Consider the following 23,595-nt stretch of genomic DNA (forward strand, 5'->3'; position numbering starts at 1 on the left):
GGTAGGGGTTGCAATGACCTCACATGGGTATACAAGATCAGTAAAAATGAATGGTATTGAGACCATAGCATTAATAGATTCCGGGAGTGCTGTCACTCTGGTCTTGGGGAAGTTGGTGGGGCAAGACCACCTAACCCGGGCCAAAAACACAGGGGTAACGTGCGTTCATGGCACTGTAAATTTCTACTCCACAATCCCGGTATGGATTGAGATCCAGGGGAATACTACCAGGGTGACTTCAGGGATGGTCCCTAGGCTCCCCTACCCTGTCTTAATTGGTAGGGACTTCCCTGGGTTTGAGAGCTTACTCCCCCCAGTAGAGCCAGGGGAGGGTAGCAACCCCAGGGTTGAGACGGAGGCACCTACAGATAGCCTCACCCCAATGTTTGCTGAATTTTCCCCAGAGTTATCCACATCCCCCGGGAAATCCCGAAAGTCTAGGCGGGAAAGGAAGGCAGATAAAAGATTGGGGACCAGGATTCTAGCAGAGAATCAGAAAACTTCCCTTGTTGGTAGGCGAACCCGTTCAGGAGGCCAGGAGATAATTCAGGCCAGTGAGGACTTGGAGGCGGTTCCTAGCCCAGGTAGGGGCAACCCAGCAGGCGGAGTAAAAACAGGCCCCCTGGAATTAGGTCAGATTGTTCCCAGGGGGTGAGAATGTGAGAATACTGCATGTGAGAATTTTGGGCAGGACCAAGCCAATGACCCGCTATATGCAAATGTAAGGGAGGAGGTAGTGGAAGTAAATGGTGTACCCATGGAAGGAAAGACCAAAGGCCCAAGGCCACATTATGTGCTCAAACGCGATCTGTTGTACAGGATAGCGCAAATACGAGGAGAAGAAGTAGAGCAACTCTTAGTCCCACGGAAACATACAAGGGCAGTACTAGAATTAGCTCACAGTCATCTATTTGGGGGACATCTAGGAGTAGACAAGACACTGGATAGAGTCCTAAGAAGATTTTATTGGCCAGGAATATGCGCAGAGGTCCAGCGCTATTGTGCCTCCTGCCCTGAATGCCAGTTGTATAGCCCCCAACCTCACTTGTGGGTCCCATTAGTACCTTTGCCTATTAATTGAAGTCTCTTTCGAGAGGATAGCCATGGACATAGTGGGCCCACTGGAAAGATCGGCATGGGGCCACCGAAATGTACTAGTCATCCTCCATACTCCAGGTTTTTGCCATAGTGGGCATCCCTAAGGAGATCCTGACAGACCAAGGAACCCCTTTCATGTCAAAATAAATGAAAGGCTTATGTACCCTACTCCACATTCAGGCCATACGGACCTCAGTCTACCATCCACAAACAGATGGACTGGTTGAGCAGTTTAACGGTACCCTTAAAAGTATGATCTGGAAGGTGGTAGCTCAGGACGGAAAAGACTGGGATACCCTTCTACCTTATCTAATGTTTTCTATACGGGAAGTGGCCCAGGCGTCCACTGATTTCTCTCCCTTTGAACTACTATATGGACACCACCCACGCGGAATATTAGATATTGCCAAGGAAGATTAGGAAGAACAACCCAACCCAGGAAAGAATGTAATTAAGCACGTGACACAGATGAGAGAGCGAATAACTCAAGTAACCCCTATAGTACGAGAACATTTGGAAAAACCACAAGAGACCCAGCGGACATATTACAACCGTCAGGCAAAAGTATGGAGATTTCAGCCGGGGGAACGGGTGATGGTGCGAGTGCCGACAGCAGAAAGCAAACTCCTAGCCAGCTGGCATGGACCATGTGAGATAGTGGAAGCCATTGGAGAGGTGGACTATAAGGTCAAACAACCAGACTGCTGAAGGCCAGAGCAAATCTACCACATCAACTTACTGAAGCCCTGGTGTGACCGAGAGACGTGCCTGGTCATTCGGGGAGCTCCACCCCAGATAGACGACCCATAGGGGCAGGTGAAGATATCTCCTGAGTTAACTCCAGAACAACGAACAGAGGCCATTGATATGATCCAACGGAACCAGGATGTGTTCTGTACACAGCCGGGCTGTACGACACTGGTCCAACATCATATTGTCACCAGGCCCGGAGTAAGGGTGACGATAAGACCGTACCGGATACTGGAAACTAAAAGGGAAGAAATTAGGACAGAAGTGAAGAAGATGCTGGAACTTGGGGTTATTGAAGAATCCCACAGCCAGTGGTCCAGCCCTATCGTCCTAGTCCCCAAGCCTGACAGCACCCTGAGGTTTTGCAACAACTTCCGGAAGCTGAATGAAGTATCCCAATTCGATGCCTATCCGATACCACGCATTGATGAGCTAGTTGATCAGTTAGGCAAGGCCTGATACCTAACAACCCTGGACCTGACCAAAGGATATTGGCAAATTCACCTGGCTGAGAATGCCAAGGAAAAGACTGCCTTCTCTATACCCAATGGCCTGTTCCAATACACTGTCCTCCTTTTCGGACTCCATGGGGCCCCTGCAACATTCCAACGACTTATGGACAAATTGCTGCAACCCCATGCCAAGTATGCCACCGCCTATCTAGACGACATAGTCATCCACAGCCCTGACTGGGAAACGCACCTAGGAAAAGTAGAAGCCGTGCTAGATATCCTGTGGAAGGCCAGCCTCTCTGCCAACCCTCTCAAGTGCGTGATAGGACTAGCTGAGGCCAGATACCTCGGGTCTGTAGTAGGGAGAGGTTTGGTGAAACCCCAATGGAATAAAGTGGAGGCAACACAAGGTTGGCCTCGACCAGTCCGCAAAAAGCAGGTCAGAGCATTTCTAGGGATAGTAGGATACTATTGGAGATTCATCCCTCATTTCGCCACAAGAGCGGGGCCATTGACGGATTTGATAAAGGCTCGGGGCTCCGAGATAGTAAAGTGGACTGATGCGGCAGAAGGAGCATTTGCAGATTTAAGGACAGCCCTTTGCTGCCATCCCGTATTCATAGCCCCAGGCTTCAAGAGGGAATTCATCCTACAGACAGATGCCTCAGAGGCAGGGCTAGGAGCCATCCTTTCGCAGATGGTAGGAGAGGAGGAACACCCGATCTTGTACCTCAGCTGGAAACTCCTCCCCAGGGAACAAAAGTACGCCGTCGTTGAAAAGGAATGTCTGGCGGTAAAATGGGCTATGGAGACTCTCCGCTACTACCTCCCGGGGCGGCGGTTTACCCTCGTGACAGACCACGCCCCACTCCAGTGGATGCACAGAAACAAGGAGAAGAATGCAAGAGTGACTAGGTGGTTCCTATTCCTGCAGCCCTTCCATTTCTGGGTACAGCATAGGGCTGGAAGCCAACACGGCAACGCTGATGGCCTATCACGATAGCACTGCCTCTTGTCCCAAGTAGCCCAACCCCATGGTGTTGAGCAAGGGGTGGGGATATGTGATACAGCCTGGCCAGAGGGCAGCAGGAGAGTGTTAGGGAGCCTTATTCCCTGTAGAGGGAAGAAAGTTTGCTATAAATTAATTAAAGCACCTGAAGCCAATTAAAGCACCTGAAGCCAGTCACATGATAAAACCCCCTGCTTCAGTCAGACAAGAGGAGGAGTTGAAGCAGAGTGGATTGGTGCTGGAGCAGAGAGCAGTTTGGAGGGAAGCAGAGGAGAGTTTGGAGAAGTGCTGCGGTGGGCTAAGAAGACCAAGACCCTAGGTAAAGGGACACCTGGTTTGTACAGAGGGAGGGCAGGAAGCCCCACAAGCTGAAGGGCAGGAGAGGCAAGTAGCCCAGGGGAAGGAACAGCTAGTTCTAGTGGTTTACCGCTATCCCTAGGGCCCCTCAGCTGGGACCCGGAGTAGAGGGCGGGCGCGGGTCCCTCCCTCTCCGCTCCCCTCCTCTAGGACACTAGGGGGGCAGTTAATACCCCAGTTCAGGGGCAAGAAACGGTGCCCTGAACCCCACCCCCCAAGAAGAGAAAGCGCGAGACCAATCATAGTAGTGCCGGCAATTTGCCACACTAACCTTAGCAAGGATGATTCCTTTATGATAGTCAGGGAATGTCTGAGTGTAGAGGATTTCAATGCCTTACCAGATGGATTGCCTATGGGACATGTCACTGAAATTGTAGATATATATGGGTGTGTATAAAATGTTTTTTTCCATGTGATAATCTTATTGGGAAAGTGTATTCCGAAAAATGGGAAGCTACAGAGGACAGAGACCTATATAGCAAGGAAAAGGTTGTTGTATTGGTTAGCTGGTATGGAACCAACAGGTCGGAATGGTAATGTGCAATATAATGTGCCAGCATTTTGTGAATTGTTAGTACAAGGGCTTACACCTGCCCTGAGGTTAGCTATAGGACCAGTAAATCCAGCAACGTCAGAGCTTCAGCAATTGGAATCAAGAGTGAGAGAAGCTTACGAGCTAACTAAAGACGCAACCAAATTAGCTGGTATGATCCCTAAAAAGAAGGTATCAGCAGTAAAAGGGTCTCAGCGTTCACAAAATGGGAAATTTGGCAATAAGCCTGGCAACAACAATAATAAGCAGAGCAACAGGTTTAAGGAAGAAACAGCAACTTGGTTGCAAAGTACCACTGAAGAGCTGAAGGCCTTCACGAACGTATTGTGGAAAAGACTTAAAATATGAAACCAGGGAGCAATGAGATCAAGTTCCTACAACTGAACTCTTTAAGAGACTGCTTAAATATGAAGGTGAGAAGCAGCAGGCAGAGGGAAATACACAACAGTGTTCTCCCTGCCTGGAACCTCAGAGAAGGGGCCCAGCTTTCACTCCCCCTGATTTTGTAGCTCCCATCATAAATGATGAGTGGGGGAGACCAACGGTTAACATCATGTTGGAAGGAAAGTTTGGGTCATTCTGTCAAAAGTTGTTGGTGGATACGGGGGCGTCAACCAGCATCTTGTGCACTGATGGTTCACCACAATCTAAATTGCTGCCTATTAAGTGTGTAAAGACAAACTAGTAGAAACTATGTTGCAATGGCTATGCTATAAAAACAACATCGTGACCTATGTAGATGATGTGCTGATAGCAACCACTACTAGAGAGGGAAATATAGAGGCTCTCCAAGAAGTTCTGAACAAGATTCTAACTACTGGAATTTTGGTGAATCCATCAAAGGCCCAGTTAGTGTCCAGAAGAGTCACATACCCAGGTGTAGAACTAGGGGATGCAGGAAGACTCCCAGATACAGAAAGGGTAAAACGGATCTGCAAGCTGTCCATGCCTGTGGACGTTGGCAAGCTTTGGTAGTTTCTGGGTCTTGTTGGATTTTCCAGAGTCTTTATACAGGACTATGTAGCAAGAGATGTCAAGAGTAACAAGAAGGGTTTCTTCAGGTATGTTGGCAACAAGAAGAAAGCCAAGGAAAGTGTGGGCCCCTTACTGAATGAGGGAGGCAACCTAGTGACAGAGGATGTGGAAAAAGCTAATGTACTCAATGCTTTTTTTGCCTCTGTTTTCACTAACAAGGTCAGCTCCCAGACTGCTGCGCTGGGCATCACAAAATGGGGAAGAGATGGCCAGCCCTCTGTAGAGATAGAGGTGGTTAGGGACTACTTAGAAAAGCTGGACGTGCACAAGTCCATGGGGCCGGACGAATTGCATCCGAGAGTGCTGAAGGAATTGGCGGCTGTGATTGCAGAGCCCTTGGCCATTATCTTTGAAAACTCGTGGCGAACGGGGGAAGTCCCGGATGACTGGAAAAAGGCTAATGTAGTGCCCATCTTTAAAAAAGGGAAGGAGGATCCTGGGAACTACAGGCCAGTCAGCCTCACCTCAGTCCCTGGAAAAATCATGGAGCAGGTCCTCAAAGAATCAATCCTGAAGCACTTAGAGGAGAGGAAAGTGATCAGGAACAGTCAGCATGGATTCACCAAGGGAAGGTCATGCCTGACTAATCTAATCGCCTTTTATGATGAGATTACTGGTTCTGTGGATGAAGGGAAAGCAGTGGATGTATTGTTTCTTGACTTTAGCAAAGCTTTTGACACGGTCTCCCACAGCATTCTTGTCAGCAAGTTAAGGAAGTATGGGCTGGATGAATGCACTATAAGGTGGGTAGAAAGCTGGCTAGATTGTCGGGCTCAACGGGTAGTGATCAATGGCTCCATGTCTAGTTGGCAGCCGGTGTCAAGTGGAGTGCCCCAGGGGTCGGTCCTGGGGCCGGTTTTGTTCAATATCTTCATAAATGATCTGGAGGATGGTGTGGATTGCACTCTCAGCAAATTTGCGGATGATACTAAACTGGGAGGAGTGGTAGATACGCTGGAGGGGAGGGATAGGATACAGAAGGACCTAGACAAATTGGAGGATTGGGCCAAAAGAAATCTGATGAGGTTCAATAAGGATAAGTGCAGGGTCCTGCACTTAGGACGGAAGAACCCAATGCACCGCTACAGACTAGGGACCGAATGGCTAGGCAGCAGTTCTGCGGAAAAGGACCTAGGGGTGACAGTGGACGAGAAGCTGGATATGAGTCAGCAGTGTGCCCTTGTTGCCAAGAAGGCCAATGGCATTTTGGGATGTATAAGTAGGGGCATAGCGAGCAGATCGAGGGACGTGATCGTTCCCCTCTATTCGACACTGGTGAGGCCTCATCTGGAGTACTGTGTCCAGTTTTGGGCCCCACACTACAAGAAGGATGTGGATAAATTGGAGAGAGTCCAGCGAAGGGCAACAAAAATGATTAGGGGTCTAGAGCACATGACTTATGAGGAGAGGCTGAGGGAGCTGGGATTGTTTAGTCTGCAGAAGAGAAGAATGAGGGGGGATTTGATAGCTGCTTTCAACTACCTGAAAGGGGGTTCCAAAGAGGATGGCTCTAGACTGTTCTCAATGGTAGCAGATGACAGAACGAGGAGTAATGGTCTCAAGTTGCAATGGGGGAGGTTTAGATTGGATATTAGGAAAAACTTTTTCACTAAGAGGGTGGTGAAACACTGGAATGCGTTACCTAGGGAGGTGGTAGAATCTCCTTCCTTACAGGTTTTTAAGGTCAGGCTTGACAAAGCCCTGGCTGGGATGATTTAACTGGGACTTGGTCCTGCTTTGAGCAGGGGGTTGGACTAGATGACCTTCTGGGGTCCCTTCCAACCCTGATATTCTATGATTCTATGATTCTATGATTCTATGTCAGCATTGCAAAACCACTGTATTCTTTGTTAAGAAAAGACCAACAGTGGAAGTGGGGTGGCAAGGAGGCAGAAGCAGCATACCAATTAAAGCAGGCATTACCTGAAGCACCTGCCTTGGCATATCCACAACCTGACAGACCTTATTACTTACAGTCGGGATCCACTGAGAGATCCAACATCAAGGCACCACTTTAAAACCTGTGGCTTATGGCTCAAGAACTTTATCAGAAATAGAGTCCAGGTTTTCTAGTTGTGAAAAAGAAGTCTTAACATTGGTATTGGCCTTACAACTCTGGGCTTATATTATAGGCATGTCTCCTATAATACTAAAACCAGCACACACTCCTGTACAGTACATCTTGTCAGGAAAAGCGAACTCAGGGAAGGTCAGCAATCCAAGGCTGGCAATGTGGACTTTAACTCTTTTAAATAGGGATATAGAAGTGCAAAAGGTTCCACACTTGGCTGCTGTACGTTATGCTTTGATGACTGCGGGAGAAGCTCATGAATGCCCATTACCTGAAATGCATGCACCAGCATTTAAGACTCCCTTTTTCCATGAAATTAAATATGAGGATGCTAAAGAACACTCTCAGGAAATCTGGGTGGTGGATGGATCACAAGTTATCACCATAATGGATCCCCTGTCACTGGTTTTGCAGCTATGCAGGCTTCTTCAGGGAAGACAGTGTAAGGCACCATCCTCCATCACTCAGAACAAGCAGCGGAAATTGCGGCAGTGATAGCTGCTTTAAGATCAGCAGATCCACAGAAAAATATCACGGTGTATACAGATTCAGACTGGGTTCTGAGGGCGTTTATCAATTGGATGGCAGTTTGGTTGGAGAGAAACATGTATTTGGTGGATCAACGGCCAATAGCTCATCCTTCGTATTTATTGTATGCTTGGAAGCTGGCAGAAGAAAGACAAGGAAAATGTTCCTGTTCAAGGTCAAAGCCCACAGGAAAAATCAGTCAGAGATCTCCATCCTGAATAGTGCTGTGAATAAACTGACAAAACAGGCTGCCTTATTGGGCATAGAAGCTGAATGGAATGTACCAATGGATGTTGTGAATGCTGTCTATCCCACCGAAATCCTGCAACATCAGGATTTAAAGCAGCGTCAGTAGAAGGACATCAGCATGATGGAGCTATTGAGCAAGCAGCGGTGCAAAGGATTTACCATCTATACAGACAAGACAGGATTAGTCCTAGCAAAAAAGGAAAACCAGTAGGAAGGCATCGGAAGCATCCCCGTGTTAGTAATCCCATCCTGTCTCCACCAAAAGCTAATTAAATTAGCCCACGAGCAAGGTCATTATGGAACAGATAAAACCTTGAAGCGCCTACTCACCCTAGGATGGTGGCCTTCAATGGTCAAGGAGGTGGAATCCTGGATATACAACTGTTTTTGCTGTGCCACGTGTAACACTGATTCAAGGATCCAAAAGGAACCATTACTTCACCAGCCCATTGATGGTCCCTGGACAAGAGTGCAGATAGATTTCATAGGTCCATTGCCGAGGATGAGCAGAGGTAACCTGTATTGTTTAGTGCTTGTAGAGCCATTCACAAAATGGACAGAGGCCTATCCCATGAAGAACTGCATAGCAAACACCAGAGTACTTTTAGAGCAAGCTTTTAGCAGGCTTGGGTTACCAAAAGTTATAGATTTGGACCAGGCTACCCATTTTACAGGTGAGCTAATATGACAGCTTTGTGTGGCACTTGGCATTAAGCAAAGATTTCATGTTGTGGGACACCCCCAAGCATCTGGTCAAGTTGAAAGAAGCAACCGCACATTAAAGAATGCTCCCAGGAAGGTAGTAGAAACCTCAGGAAAAAATTGGGACGTCAAGCTGCCTTTAATTCTTATGGCAATTTGTTCGACCTGCAGTGTGACTGGGTTTTCTTCTCAAGAAGCCCTTACTGGACAAATGATCAGAACTCCAGAATACTGGTGGTTAGAAGGAGGGGTGCCTCCAGATAACTATGTGCAAAAGGTCAGATTGGACTGCTATATCAAAGAACCACTGAACACCATTAGGTCGCTGTCAATTTAAAGGGTATTAAATTGGACATTTAGAGTTTTTGTAACCCCTGTGCCATACATTAGTTTTATGGGACCACTCGTAGTAAAAAGGGGTGTATCTTGCAGTTTAATGATAAACCCTCACTTTCTTATTAAAAAATTGGTTTTAAAGGTTCAAGTTTCTGTAATCCCTATGCATAAAGAATGTGCCCAATATGTAACATGTTTGTTAATGGGATGGATGGCGTGGGTACAAGGCAATGTCTTGCAACAACCATCTCCCCACTGGGTCTGGCTGCTAAGATCCTAGGAGGGGTGGGAACTGGACTAGGAATGCTGAATACCATAGATCAGCAGTTCCTTGCGTCATGCATAGGTGAAGTGGGACACAACATCTCCTCACAAGCCAACCTCCTCTCAGCAGAGTTGAATGACTTGGGTGAATTAGGTTTTAATATTGCTAACACATTACCAACATGGTTAGAAGTGCAGGATATGGACCACCTTCAGATTATAGGAGCACTAGAGACACCACAGTCTAATCTAACAGAGGCACTTGAATGTATGCAAGCACAACAGTTGCTTCTTAATATTGCAAAGGCTGTACTCGGGGATGGTTATAATGGGATAGCGCTGCAGGAAATTAAACACATTATCTGGTCTAATGCCACCAAATTCAAAAAGGAAAAGCAGCAATGGTGGAAAATGGTGAATTTCGCCTATGACCAGGGCCAGATTAACCTTCTGTGGGCCTGGCACCGAACATATTTATGGGCCCCCATGGGGGCAAAGGAGCATGGTGTGGGGAGGTCGGTCCCCAGAGCAAGGGGCTGGCCAGGGGCATTGGGACATACCATGGCAGGGCCAGCTCCGCTCCGCCCAGCCCAGTGCAAGGGCACTGTATACAAATTGGCAGTTGAAAGACGCACACTGGCTCACCCAGCCCTGTGCTGCCAGCCTGCCCCTTCTCCTTGAGGGTTGGCCCATGCCATGACACACAGCCCTCTACTCCCTATGCCCAGTGTCCCCTGGAACTGCTATGCCCAGCAGCCCCCCCCACAGACCCTCCACCACGAATGTGCAGTGGCCCAGCACCCCCACATACCACGACTGTACCACGACTGCCCAGTGCACTTCCCCACAGCCCCACCACCACAACTGCACAGCACCCCACTCAGACCCCCACTCCCCAGCATCCCAACACACAGACCTCCCCCAAGCCCCCCAACAGACCCCCCACTGGCCAGCAGCCCCCCACATACTCCCAGAAACCCACTCCCTCACACCCTGCCCCCCAGCCACACTCACCAGCCCTGCTGGGAGGTGACTGCGTCTGCCAGGCTGAGCTGGCAGCATGGCCGAGGCCAGTCCAGTGCCAGGGCGGGGAATTGCTCCAGCCTCTTGGGAGTGGCGCGATCAGCCAGGCCAGGGTCTGCTCCTGCCCTAGCCTGGCTCCCTCAGGGCCCACTTGCCTGGTGGCAGGGTGACCATACATCCCCTTTTGGCCAGGACAGTTCCCTTTTTAAGCTCTATCCCAGCCGTCCCGACTTTTTTTGACAAAAATGGGCATTTATCCCATTTGCTTTTGCCAACTAATTAGTTGGCAAGAGCAAACGAACAAATGCCCAGTTTACCAAAAATGTCCAGTGTGCCCCCCTAGCAAGGTGTGGAGGAATGTGTGTAGGGGGGTTGGCGACACGAGGTGTCAGGCAGCAGGTAGAATGGAGCTTGGGGGAGTTAGGGGCCAGCCCTAGCCCTTGGCAGTGGTGTGGGGAGGGTGTCAGCCCCAGTCCTGGCAGTGGCATGCAGAGCTCGAGGAGGGGGAATCAGCCCCTAGTTGCGACATGGGGAGCATGGGAGAGGGGTCAGCCCCTGGCCACAGTGCAGGGAGCTTGGGGACTGGAGGACGGGTCGGGGAAAGGGGGGGTCAGGGAGTAGAGGAAGGGTCAGCCCCTGGCAGTGCGGAGCTGGGGGGGGTCCGCAGCCCCAGCCAGGTGGCACGGTGCTCCAGCTCTGTCAGCCCCAGCTGTGGCCAGGAGGCAGAGAGGAGCCCTCGACTGGCCTACGATCCAACAGGAGAGAACAGTGGGCAGGGGGCAGAGGCGGGGGGGTGGAGAAGAGCTGGCGGGGCGCTGGAGTGCAGCCCAACCAGAGCGGGCCGAGTTGGGCCGGGGCCCTTTTGGAGCCCGGGCCTGGCGCCATGGCGCCATTGTAAACCCAGTACTGCCTATGACCATGCTAATGAGACTATCGAGGCATACATACTTACTTTAAGGGATGCCATCAGCGCCATCCTTTACCCATACGCAAAGTACGCAGCTGTGTAGGGCACCAGGAAATTTGGGGCACCAAATTTCCTGGTGCCCTATGCAGCTGCATGCTGCTCCAGGCCCTGCTCTGCCTCTTCCCCATGGCCCCTGCCCCTGCTCTGCCCTAGCCCCGACTCCACCCCTTCCCCAAAGCCCCCGCCCCTGCTCTGCTCTGCCCCTGCTCCATCCCAGCCCCGCCCCCGCTCCACCCCTTCCCCCGAGGACTGCAGCAGGGGTTGGGCCTGCCCTGCACTCACCAGGTGCCGGGAAGTGGAGTGACCCGGCCCCAGCCTGCTCCACGCTGCCGGCTCCCAGCTGCTCCACCAGTGAGTGCTGGGGGGCGGTCCCCTCTGCCCCCCAAGTCCCAAGGCTGGGAGCCAGGGGAGCAGAGTGGAGTGGGCTGGGGCCAGGTCACTCCACTTCCTGCTGCCCCGTGAGTGCAGGGTCAGGCCCGCCCTGCAATTAAGTAGGAAGTGGAGCGACTCGGGCCCAACCCGCTCTGCTCTGCCGGCTTGTGCTGGGGGGCGGTTCCCCCCTGCCTCCAAAGCCTGCTCCTGCCCCCCCGTGGAGGCCTGGGGCTGCCCCTCTCCCCCATGGGGGGGCTGCATAGGACACCAAAATGGCTAGGGATGGCACTGGATGCCACAGAGGAAAGGATTCACCCCCTGATTCCTTTGGGAATGTTTGTAAACAATTCCCTAATGATCCCTAATGGTGGATGTAAGAGGAGAGCAATATTATTTACTAATTTACAAGCCTGTGTGGAGCAAGACAAATTGGGTTTTACCTGTACCACTGGAGTATGGGAGGAGACTCATATATGTTTAGATTCCCCATGAAGGAAAATGTAATTACCAGCTTCACCATCCTATGTATTTTCAAAATTCAGCTATAGTGGTTATTGATAGTCACTGTCTGTGTGTAAGAACTTTGTGTAAAAATGTGTTAATCAATGGTTTTTATCACATTGAACATGAGGCAGGAGATAATATATGTTTGTCTTTTCTGTGAGGGGCTGCGATATAAATATTACCCTGTCAGACGTGGACGTGCAGAACATAATAGCATCTTATTCCATCTATGACTATCTTCCATCTACTCATACAAGAGCAGAACCTCCACGTGTTAAAGCGTCTAATGTACCATAAGGATATGATTTATCACCTAAAGCAGCTCAAGGAGCTCACACCTTACTCACTGTACATCATTCTGTGGGGCAAATCAAAAAGGTGTTGAAAAGAATTGGTGAGGAAACCAAATCATCCTATTGGTTGGGAAGCTCTTTTCACAGCTAGGTTGGGTAAATATAGGAAGGCTTGGGAAATCATGCTCCATCCAACTGTAGTAATACTGCTCATACAGCTGGTTATGATTGTAGATCTAATAATTATATCTGTGTATGTGTGTAAAAAGAAATCTAAAGATTCTACGGCCATGCCTTTTGTAATGTGTCAACATGCATAACCACATTATGGGGTTGATGTTCAATGGTATGGATGTAACAATAATGTCAGATGTTTATTAAAGGTGGTCACATCTGTCAAGGAGGGGATATGTAAGGTGTTATTGGTGTATGGTTATACTTTTGTTATGTGTTATAATAAATGGTGCTGCAATTCAAAATGGAGTCAAAATGGAGTCTAAGAATTCAAGATGGCGCATGTGGTAGGAAAGGATTTAACTCCATCTTGGTATCCTTTCTTCATTGGCTTTTTCCCGCCAAAACTCTGTTTCCCTCCAGAACTTGAGAGATTGAGAGCTGTCTGGAACCGGTTGGGGGCAGTGGCTGCCAGAGTGTGCTTCAGGAATTCACATCATGGAGAGCATATAAGGAACTGTCAGTGGTGACGCAGGTGCTGTCCACCATCAAGGCAGCCACGTCCAGTTTCTTGGCGCGGGCAACGGATCAAGACTTCGGTCACTAACACCTACCTGCCAAGGACTTTGATACTTGCCTGATATCTGATTCCTGTATTCCACCAAAGGATCCAGTGAAGACTTTGCCATCAGCTCAGATCTGTTGATCTTCTGCTTTGGCCATAGAGAACCAGATCCTCCAATGTTCCAGAGATTCTGAGACGGTCCATTAGAGGCCGGTGACCTCCATCTGCAGTGAAAGAGACAGTAATTGTTTTTCTGGCACTTAATAGTTTAACCAAGGGACAGTTTAAGGGTCTGGGCTTTATGTCCCTTTCTGGAATCTACTCTTGGGTATTGTAGTGATCCCCTTAGTGGATCTTCACCCAGTTGTAACTATCCCGTAATAAATCTTCTCTCTGTTTAAGGTGATATTCTCTCTATCCTTTATTTCAATGCAACACAGGTGGGAGGCACACAGATTTTTAACTCTCCCAGTTGATAGATGCTGGTAGGAGTCGAGCCTGTTATTTATATGCTACCTCCTTATTATTCTATGACAGAGATTTTGGGGTTGCAGGTTAGGATGGACTTTCTCCTGCTGACTCATTGAATTAAATGACTGGCTCAGAACAGTTTGTCTGAACATGCAGAAAGCAGAAGGGTTTGATGCTGTCAGATATCTTTCCCCTGATCTTTTTCTGGAGGGTGCTTGTGTAGAAAGGTTTCCTTCTGTGAGTCTGAAAGATAGCATCTCCACGATGCCTCCAGCCATTGGGGATCTAAGGGAATCCCAAATCCCTTCGATCCCCAATGGCTGGAGGCATCGTGGAGATGCTATCTTTCATTTCTCCTATGCTGTGGTTTGGAAAGAATCTTCCATTTTTGCTGGGATTCTTCCCCCAGACAACAATGCTTTTGTCAAAATGAGCCCCGACCTGCTTGCTGCGTGTCTGCATCATCCCTGCGGCTTTGGATTTAGGGAAGAAAACCCTCCTCCCTCCTGCCCCAGGGCGCGCTGCCCTCAGCGGTGCCCCTCGGAACAGGAGTGGGCCTCGTCAGCGTGTGCTCGGAGCAGGCCTCCTATCCGAAGCAGGGGCGGCCGTCAGGCTCCGGAGGCTAATGCATATTGATGAGGAAGGGCTGGGCGCACGCAGAGGGGAGGCAGCCGGCTGGGAACAGCCCGATCTCCACGCAGGCGGCGGCTCGCTGACTCCGCTGCGTTTCTCCCTTCGGCTCCCCGGGATGCTAAGCTGAGCTCGCGTCTCCCCGCTGCCCTTCGCCAGCCCCCGGCCACACTCAGGTGCGTGTTTGTCTCTGGCCTTTGCGCGGCGGCGCCGGGGCCCGAACTGCGGGGGCGGATGCTGGGGGCCCGAGTCCGCTTTCCGAGAAGCGGCGGCCCCTGACCCGTCCCCACTGTCTGGCGAGCGGCTGCCGGGCCGCGGGGCTGAACGGGACCCCACAGCCCGGCAAAGCAACGCGCAAACGTGAGACCCAAAGCACCCCCGCCTCGCCCTGCGCAGAGCCATTGTGTCGGAGGTAGGGCTGTGTGTGTACAGAGGGGGCCCTGTGTGTGCGCAGAGGAGGGCTGTGCAGGTGTACAGGGAAGGTGCGTGTGCACTGGGCAAAGGCTTGTGCTCGGGGATGGCTTTTTGTCTGCATGTGCTGATGCAGAGGAAGGATTGTGAAGGGCGGGGGAGAGGGGCTGTGTGTGAGAATGCAGATGGGAAAGTGGGGGTGAGGGGATGGGGTTGGGGTGTGTGTAAGGATGGTGAGAAGGGGATTATATATAGGTGATGACTGAGAATTGGGGGGTGTATGTGGAGTGGGGTTGTGGCGGGGAAAAGCAGAAGTCAGTGTGTTGAGTGGGAGGCAGGAGGCTTTGTTGTGTAGGAATGAGGCTTCGTGGGGGCAGGAAAGTGCACATGGAGGGGATTTTGTTTGAAGTGAGACAGGTGTCTGTATGTGGATGCATATGGATTGGTGTTGGATGTGTGTGGGAGAGGCTGTTCAGGGAGACAAGAATGAGTGTGTGTATGTGGAGAGGAGATTGTGTGTGTGTGTGTGTGTGTATGGGGGAAGGTGTGCAGGAAGGGGAGGTTGTTAGTGTTTGTGTTGGAGGGGAAGATTGTGGGAGGTGGGTGTTTATATGTATGGAGACTGAGGATTGTTTGGGTGTAGTGGAGGGTGTTTGTGTGTGCATGTACTTTGTGGGGGGGTGTCCATAGGGATGGGGAATATGTATGTTTTTGACGGGAATCTCTACTTCGATGACTGGCATGCACTATTGCTGCCTGGCTCTTAAAACAAGGTGACCTAACATCACTAATGCACTAATGTCTTGACAGTGCCACTTGGGAGTGCACTCCCTAGTGATCCCTAAAGTGCTTAGTGCAAACAGAACAGCATTGTGCAGGGTCCTCTGCTTGGGGAATGGGGAGGCAGAGAGTAAGAGATTGTTACTCTTCATCCTGGCTTTCAGAGCACCTTGCCCTGGCCCCCTGCAGCAAAGTGACTGGTACGCTCCCTCCACCTGTCTCCTTCCTGTTAGGGCCTCATACAAGCAGATAACTGTCAGTTTCCAGAGTCTGATGCTGTAGGGAGGCTGTTACAGCTGTATCCCATTGCTTAATCCCAGCATTGGAAATGACTCAGCAGGTACCGCGCTATGTAAGGAAGGGGTAACATGGAGATAATGTTGTGAGGCTGAATCCAGTAGAGATATACTCTAATTTGAAAGTCAGCCCTAAGCAAAACTGTGTGTTGGGGGGAATCATGTTAAACCAGAGAGGTGGGGGAGAAGCTGAGGAGAAGAGTGTCCTGAGCCAACCAGCATGGGAAGTTTGGGCCAAACAGAGAGCCCCAGGGAGATTGCATAGGGATAGTTTACCAAAGGTTGTGGTGGATTCTCCATCTCTGGCAATTTTAAAATCAAGATTAGATATTTTTCTAAAGGATCTGCTCTAGTTCAAACAGGAATTATTTCAGGGACATTCTGTGGCCTGTGTTATGCAGGAGGGCAGACTGGATGATCACAGTGGCCTCAGCATCTATGAATTACGGTGTCTTATAGGTAAGGCTGTGAGTTTGTCACGGAGGTCACAGATTTAATGGCTTTCTGTGACCTCCATGACTTCTGCAGCGGCCAGCCGCACTGACTGCTGCTGGGGCAGTCTTGGGTCACCGCCCCCCTCCCCCAGCAGCAGCAGGAGTTTGAGTGTGGGGCTCAGGGCTGGCAGTTGGCATGTGGGAGGGGGTGAGGGCTCTGGGCAGTACTTACCTCAGGGGGTTCCTCAGAAGTGGCAACATCCCTTAGCTCCTTGGGGGAGGCATGTCCAGGAGGCTCTGCACACTGCCTCCACCTGCATGCACTGCCCCCGTAGCTCCCATTGGTCACAGTTCCTAGCCAATGGGAGCTGAGGAGCTGGCACTCAGGGAGGATGCAGCATGGCCATGCCTCTGCCTCTGCCTGGGAGCTGAGGGAGGTCGCTGCTTCTGGGGAGTACGGAGCCGGGTAGGGAGCCTACCGAGCATCTGTGGCACTCCCCAGGCCGCCCCCCTCTCCAAGATTTAGTCGGGAGTATATAGTACAAGTCATGGACAGATCACGGACCATGAATTTTTGTTTACTGCCCATGATCTGTCCATGACTTTTACTAAAAATACCCCTGACTAAAATGTAGCCTTATTTGTAGGATATTTTCTAGATGCTCTTTGGGCTTCTGCATCTTCCTGTTTTCCATCTTCTGTTGCTTCTATCATGTCATGTTTGGAAAAAGGGAACTTGAGGCTCCATATGCAATGAAGCAGTGCATCGGAATTTATGCTCTTGTTCTGCTGCCTGCCTAGATGCTTGTTTGGCGTGCATTCTTGCTGGTGGAGTGGACTCTTAAAAGCAGGATTTAGGATAAATATGGGTGAAATTCAGGATCAAGGGGCAGAAAGGTCAATGAGGTGGTGTTATGCTTTCTTTATCTTTTTGAGAATGTTATTGTACTGTACGAAGATGGATTCCTCAATGTTTTGTTGGCAGAGACACAAAGGACTGGAATAGTAAAAGGTACTAATTCTGCAGGTCATTAGTGTGGTACACTGGTAGGATTGCTATGGGTGCAGGGCTGGAATGGCAGGACAGGGTAGGTCAGGATTGGCAGAGCAGTGTGGTAAAAGCTAGTGTAATGAATGCCTGCCTGAGTGATGTCGGGCTCTCATTCCGCTGTGTTAGTCCCTCACTTTTATGAAGAATAAATTCATCCCCAAATTGTTACAATGATTCATTATATCAGAATTGCCCAATTCAGAGAACTATGAATTGCATTAGAAATGATCAGAAATCTCTGCCCATTTGATGAACAGCATCAGCCCCTTATGTGCTGGAGGCTTCACTTAGAGCCTGCACAACAATCATTTCTGCTGGTCATTAGGAGCTATTTATAATGACCATGGTGACAATGGAGTCAAATTAACACAAAGGAACAACTGGCTGCCTTAAAAAGAAACGGTGAGTGCGCTAGATGCAAACAATAGGCAACTGGGAGAATTCGTCTAAGTGGGATATTGTCTAATCACATCAAATACTTGTAGGACCCCTAAGTAGTTCATTAAACACTTCTGGGGCTGCAGAAACTAGATAGAGCAATATGTGATGAATTACAACCAGAATTGTCAGTAGCCTGATCAGCTGTGCTTGGCAGTCAGGGTTTGCTGGCTCCTCTGGCCACACAAGGCCCACTTGCACACGCACTGAAACGGCTGCTCCTCCTATGCTGGCGTATCAGGGGGACGTTGCAGACTCCAGCTGCTGACCCCCAGGCTACTGAATGACAAAAGCTTGTGATGCCCACCAAAGGCCTTTGGACACTTTAGACATTTTTCTTTTTTTGATTTATGCATGTCTGGTTTATCTCTCTCTACTTTATATTTTGTATTCTGAACTTTTTACATCTTTATGGTACCACTTTTGCATTCACAAAGAATAATAATTGCGAGCAGGGCCCAAGGGCTCTCTATGCTAAGGGAGGTTGAGGTGGTGAGTCAGCTAATAGGGTCTGGTTAATGTGGTGAGTGATGTTGTTAGATTTTTTTAGAGCACAGAAGATCCCCCATCATAAATATAAAGGGAAGGGTAAACACCTTTAAAATCCCTCCTGGCCAGAGGAAAAACCCTTTCACCTGTAAGGGGTTAAGAAGCTAGGATAACCTCGCTGGCACCTGACCAAAATGACCAATGAGGAGACAAGATACTTTCAAAAGCTGCAGGGAGGGAGAAACAAAGCCTCTCTCTCTCGGTCTGTGTGATGCTTTTGCCGGGGAAAGAACAGGAATGGAGTCTTAGAACTTAGTAAGTAATCTAGCTAGATATGCGTTAGATTCTTCTTTTAAGAAACTGATTGCTTTTTCATTGTTCTTAAGATCCAAGGGTTTGGGTCTGTGGTCACCTATGTAAATTGGTTAGGATTTTTATCAAATCTTCCCCAGGAAGGAGGGGGGTAATGTTTGGGAGGATTTTTGGGGGGGAAAGACGTTTCCAAATGGACTCTTTCCTAATAATAATACCGGTTAGACATTTGGTGGTGGCAGTGAAAGTCCAAGGGCAAAAGGTAAAATAGTTTGTACCTTGGGGAAGTTTTAACCTAAGCTGGTAAAAGTAAGCTTAGGAGGTTTTCATGCAGGTCCCCACATCTATACCACAGAGTTCAGAGTGGGGAAGGAACCTTGACATGGTGGCAGAGCGGTGAGATCAACTTGAAATCATTTTGAGATTTTTTTGAACCAGAAGCACAGATTTGAAAAGGAAAGCAGGTTTTAAACTGAAAGCAGTTAGAGTTTTTTTTCCTCTCCTTTGGGGCCAGAGACAAAAGGGAATTGTCTTTTGTTAGCTGGAGTTTTCTCTACCTAAAGGCAGGGTAGTTAACCTCCTGCAGGGAAATTCACAATTCTTCACAGTAGTTCTTCACAGACCTGAAGTTTTTTTTTTTTTTTTTTTTATCTAAGAGCAACTAGAGGGGTTTTCTGCCTATTTGCCTGGAGACAAAGGTGTTAGGGTTTTTTTGTTAAGGATTTCTCTGTAGGCTGACAATCACTATCAGAGAACATAAAGGTATCCGGACAGCACAGCAAAATTTTACATGCCAAGTTTTTTTTGGTTTTGTTTTGTTTTCTTTCTAACTCTTGGGTGTAAAGTTAGTTTAAAAACAGAGAGGTTAGGATGACAGACTGCACGGTTCAACAAAAGCTGGAATTAGCCAGATTTGAGGCTGAGGAAAAACAAAAGGAACATGAAAGGCAGATAGAACTCATACGGATGGAGATGGGTGCACACGCGGCCAGGGAATAAGAAATGGAGGCTGCCCACAGGAGGGAAATGGAGGCAAGGGACAAAGAAATGGAGGAGAAGGAAAAAGAGAGGAAGCATGTGGAGGAGGAGAAGGCAAAGGCTCACCAGAATATACCTAGCAATCCTTCTCCAGGTACCACTTCCCATCCCAGAAAGTTCCCCACCTACAAGGCAGGCGATGATACCGAGGCCTTCTTAGAAAACTTCGAAAGGGCCTGCCTTGGGTACAACATCTCTGCAGACCAATACATGGTAGAGCTGAGGCCGCAGCTTAGTGGACCCTTAGCTGAGGTGGCGGTTGAAATGCCTAAGGAACAAATGAACCAGTATGAACTGTTTAAAACCAAGGCGAGAGTCAGAATGGGGATAACCCCCGAGCATTCCTGTCGGTGGTTCAGAGCCCTAAGGTGGAAACCAGACGTGTTTACCCGACATGCCTACCACATTGTGAAACATTGGGATGCCTGGATATCAGGAGCAAGTGTTAAATCTCCAGAAGATTTGCCCTTCCTAATGCAAATGGAGCAGTTCTTAGAGGGTGTTCCTGAGGAAATAGAAAGATACACCCTAGATGGGAAGCCCAAAACTGTAATCGAGGTTCGGGAGATTGGAGCCAAATGGGTGGAGGTGGCAGAAAAGAAAAAAACTGGTTGCAGTTGGAGCGGATACCAGAAGAGACAACCTCAGACCACCCCCTACTACTGGGGGCAGCCCAAGGCCCCAACTACTCCCCAAGGAACCCTCCAGACACCTTATCGTCCTGCCACACCATTCTCCAGCAACCCACGTCGCCCCAGTGACCCATCAGCTGGAAGATGTTTTAAATGTAACGAGCTGGGGCATGTAAAGGCCAACTGCCCCAAGAACCCCAACAGTTTACAGTTCATTGCACCGGAATCACCCTAGAGGCCCTCAGGCCCAGATACCTCCCAGATACTCTTGGAGCGGAGGGAAACTGTGAGTGTTGGGGGAAGAAGGTCACCGCGTGGAGGGACACTGGAGCACAAGTGTCTGCTATCCATGCTTCCTTAGTGGACCCCAATTTAATCAACCCAGAGATCCAAGTGACGATTCAACCCTTCAAGTCCAACTCTTTCAATTTGCCTATAGCCAAGTTGCCTGTCCAGTACCAGGGCTGGTCAGGAACGTGGACTTTTGCAGTCTATGATGGTTATCCCATCCCCATGCTGTTGGGGGAAGACTTGGCCAATCATGTGAAGCTAGCCAAGAGTGTGGGAATGGCCACCCGCAGCCAGGCTAAACAAGCCGTGACGCCTAGCTCTGTTCTGGAAACTTCTACCAGGACCCGGTCAGAGGTGATGGACCTGGACCCCAGGCCAATGTCTGCAACAGCAGTAGTGGATCCAGTCCCAGAGACCCAGACAGAGCCAGCCCCAGAACCGGAACCGGCGGAACAACTAGCACCATTTGGGGAGGTCATTCCACTGGGAGGGAATGGGCAAGGATGTTTCTACCTATGTCCGGTCTTGAGGTATGCCAAAAAGGGGGAAAACCCCAAGACCGGGTCAAAGCCCCTCTCCAGCCACTCCCCATCATTGAAGTTCCATTTCAGCGAGTAGCTGTGGATATTCTGGGTCCTTTTCCGAAAAAGACACCCAGAGGAAGGCAGTACATACTGAGTTTCATGGATTTTGCCACCCGATGGCCGGAAGCAGTAGCTCTAAGCAACACCAGGGCTAAAAGTGTGTGCCAGGCACTAGCAGACATTTTTGCCAGGGTAGGCTGGCCCTCCGACATCCTCACAGATATGGGGACTAATTTCCTGGCAGAAACTATGGAAAGCCTTTGGGAAGCTCATGGGGTAAATCACTTGGTTGCCACTCCTTACCACCATCAAACAAATGTCATGGTGGAGAAGTTTAATGGAACTTTGGGGGCCATGATATGTAAATTCGTAAATGAGCACTCCAGTGATTGGGACCTAGTGTTGCAGCAGTTGCTTTTTGCCTACAGAGCTGTACCACATCCCAGTTTAGGGTTTTCACCACTTAAACTTGTATATGGCCGTGAGGTTAAGGAGCCATTACAGTTGGTGAAGCAACAATGGGAGGGATTTACACCTTCTCCAGGAACTAACATTCTGGACTTCGTAACCAACCTACAAAACACCCTCCGAACCTCTCTAGCCCTTGCTAAAGAAAACCTACAGGACGCTCAAAAAGAGCAAAAAGCCTGGTATGACAAACATGCCAGAGAGCGTTCCTTCAAAGGGGGACCAGGTCATGGTCATGCACTGGGCAACACAGCATGGGGAGTAGGTGGCCAGCCCTCTGTGGAGAAAGAGGTGGTTAGGGACTATTTAGAAAAGCTGGACTTGCACAAGTCCATGGGGCCGGATGCGTTGCATCCGACAGTGCTAAAGGAATTGGCGGCTGTGACTGCAGAGCCATTGGCCATTATCTTTGAAAACTCGTGGTGAACAGGGGAAGTCCCAGATGACTGGAAAAAGGCTAATGTAGTGCCAATCTTTAAAAAAGGGAAGAAGGAGGATCCTGGGAACTACAGGCCAGTCAGCCTCACCTCAGTCCCCGGAAAAATCATGGAGCAGGTCCTCAAGGAATCTATCCTGAAGCACTTACACGAGAGGAAAGTGATCAGGAACAGTCAGCATGTATTCACCAAGGGAAGGTCATGCCTGACTAATCTAATCGCCTTCTATGATGAGATTACTGGTTCTGTGGATGAAGGGAAAGCAGTGGATGTATTGTTTCTTGACTTAAGCAAAGCTTTTGACACTGTCTCCCACAGTATTCTTGTCAGCAAGTTAAAGAAGTATGGGCTGGATGAATGCAGTATAAGGTGGGTAGAAAGTTGGCTAGATTGTCGGGCTCAACGGGTAGTGATCAATGGCTCCATGTCTAGTTGGCAGCCGGTGTCAAGTGGAGTGCCCCAGGGGTCGGTCCTGGGGCCGGTTTTGTTCAATATCTTCATAAATGATCTGGAGGATGGTGTGGACTGCACCCTCAGCAAATTTGCGGATGATACTAAACTAAGAGGAGTGGTAGAGACAGTGGCAGGTAGGGATAGGATACAGAGGGACCTAGACAAATTGGAGGATTGGGCCAAAAGAAATCTGATGAGGTTCAACAAGGACAAGTGCAGAGTCCTGCACTTAGGACGGAAGAATCCAATGCACCGCTACAGACTAGGGACCGAATGGCTAGGCAGCAGTTCTGCGGAAAACGACCTAGGGGTGACAGTGGACGAGAAGCTGGATATGAGTCAACACTGTGCCCTTGTTGCCAAGAAGGCCAATGGCATTTTGGGATGTATAAGTAGGGGCATAGCGAGCAGATCGAGGGACGTGATCGTTCCCCTCTAATCGACATTGGTGAGGCCTCATCTGGAGGACTGTGTCCAGTTTTGGGCCCCACACTACAAGAAGGATGTGGATAAATTGGAGAGAGTCCAGCGAAGGGCAACAAAAATGATTAGGGGTCTGGAACACATGACTTATGAGGAGAGGCTGAGGGAACTGGGATTGTTTAGTCTGCAGAAGAGAAGAACGAGGTGGGATTTGATAGCTGCTTTCAACTACCTGAGAGGTGGTTCCAAAGAGGATGGTTCTAGACTATTCTCAGTGGTAGAAGATGACAGGACAAGGAGTAATGGTCTCAAGTTGCAGTGGGGGAGGTTTAGGTTGGATATTAGGAAAAACTTTTTCACTAGGAGGGTGGTGAAACACTGGAATGCGTTACCTAGGGAGGTGGTAGAATCTCCTTCTTCCTTTGAGGTTTTTAAGGTCAGGCTTGACAAAGGCCTGGCTGGGATGATTTAGTTGGGGATTAGTCCTGCTTTGAGCAGGGGGTTGGACTAGATGACCTCCTGAAGTCCCTTCCAACCCTGATATTCTATGATTCTATGGTCTTAAAAGCGCTCCAGGCCCATAAAATGGAAGCATCGTGGGAAGGGCCCTTCATGGTCCAGGAGCGCCAGGGAACTGTTAATTATCTCATAGCAT

The 23,595-nt window shown here is 49.3% G+C and overlaps 1 protein-coding gene across 7 annotated transcripts in view; it reads left to right on the plus strand.

Moving 5' to 3' along the window:
• Positions 1–14,381: 14,381 nt before the first annotated feature.
• FEZ1 (fasciculation and elongation protein zeta 1) overlaps positions 14,382–23,595 on the plus strand; it is a 209,382-nt gene continuing 200,168 nt past the window's right edge. For 3 of the 7 annotated variants that reach the window (XM_037882494.2, XM_037882495.2, XM_037882496.2), the window contains exon 1: positions 14,383–14,579. The gene's annotated coding sequence lies outside the window, so the exon portion shown is untranslated. Of the gene's footprint in view, positions 14,580–14,727; positions 14,816–23,595 lie in introns of those variants that run through there. The other 4 variants (XM_043534127.1, XM_043534128.1, XM_043534130.1 and 1 more) reach the window with 2 other exon arrangements.

This window comes from Chelonia mydas, chromosome 22 (genome assembly GCF_015237465.2).
Source record: "Chelonia mydas isolate rCheMyd1 chromosome 22, rCheMyd1.pri.v2, whole genome shotgun sequence".
Lineage (NCBI taxonomy): Eukaryota > Metazoa > Chordata > Testudines > Cheloniidae > Chelonia > Chelonia mydas.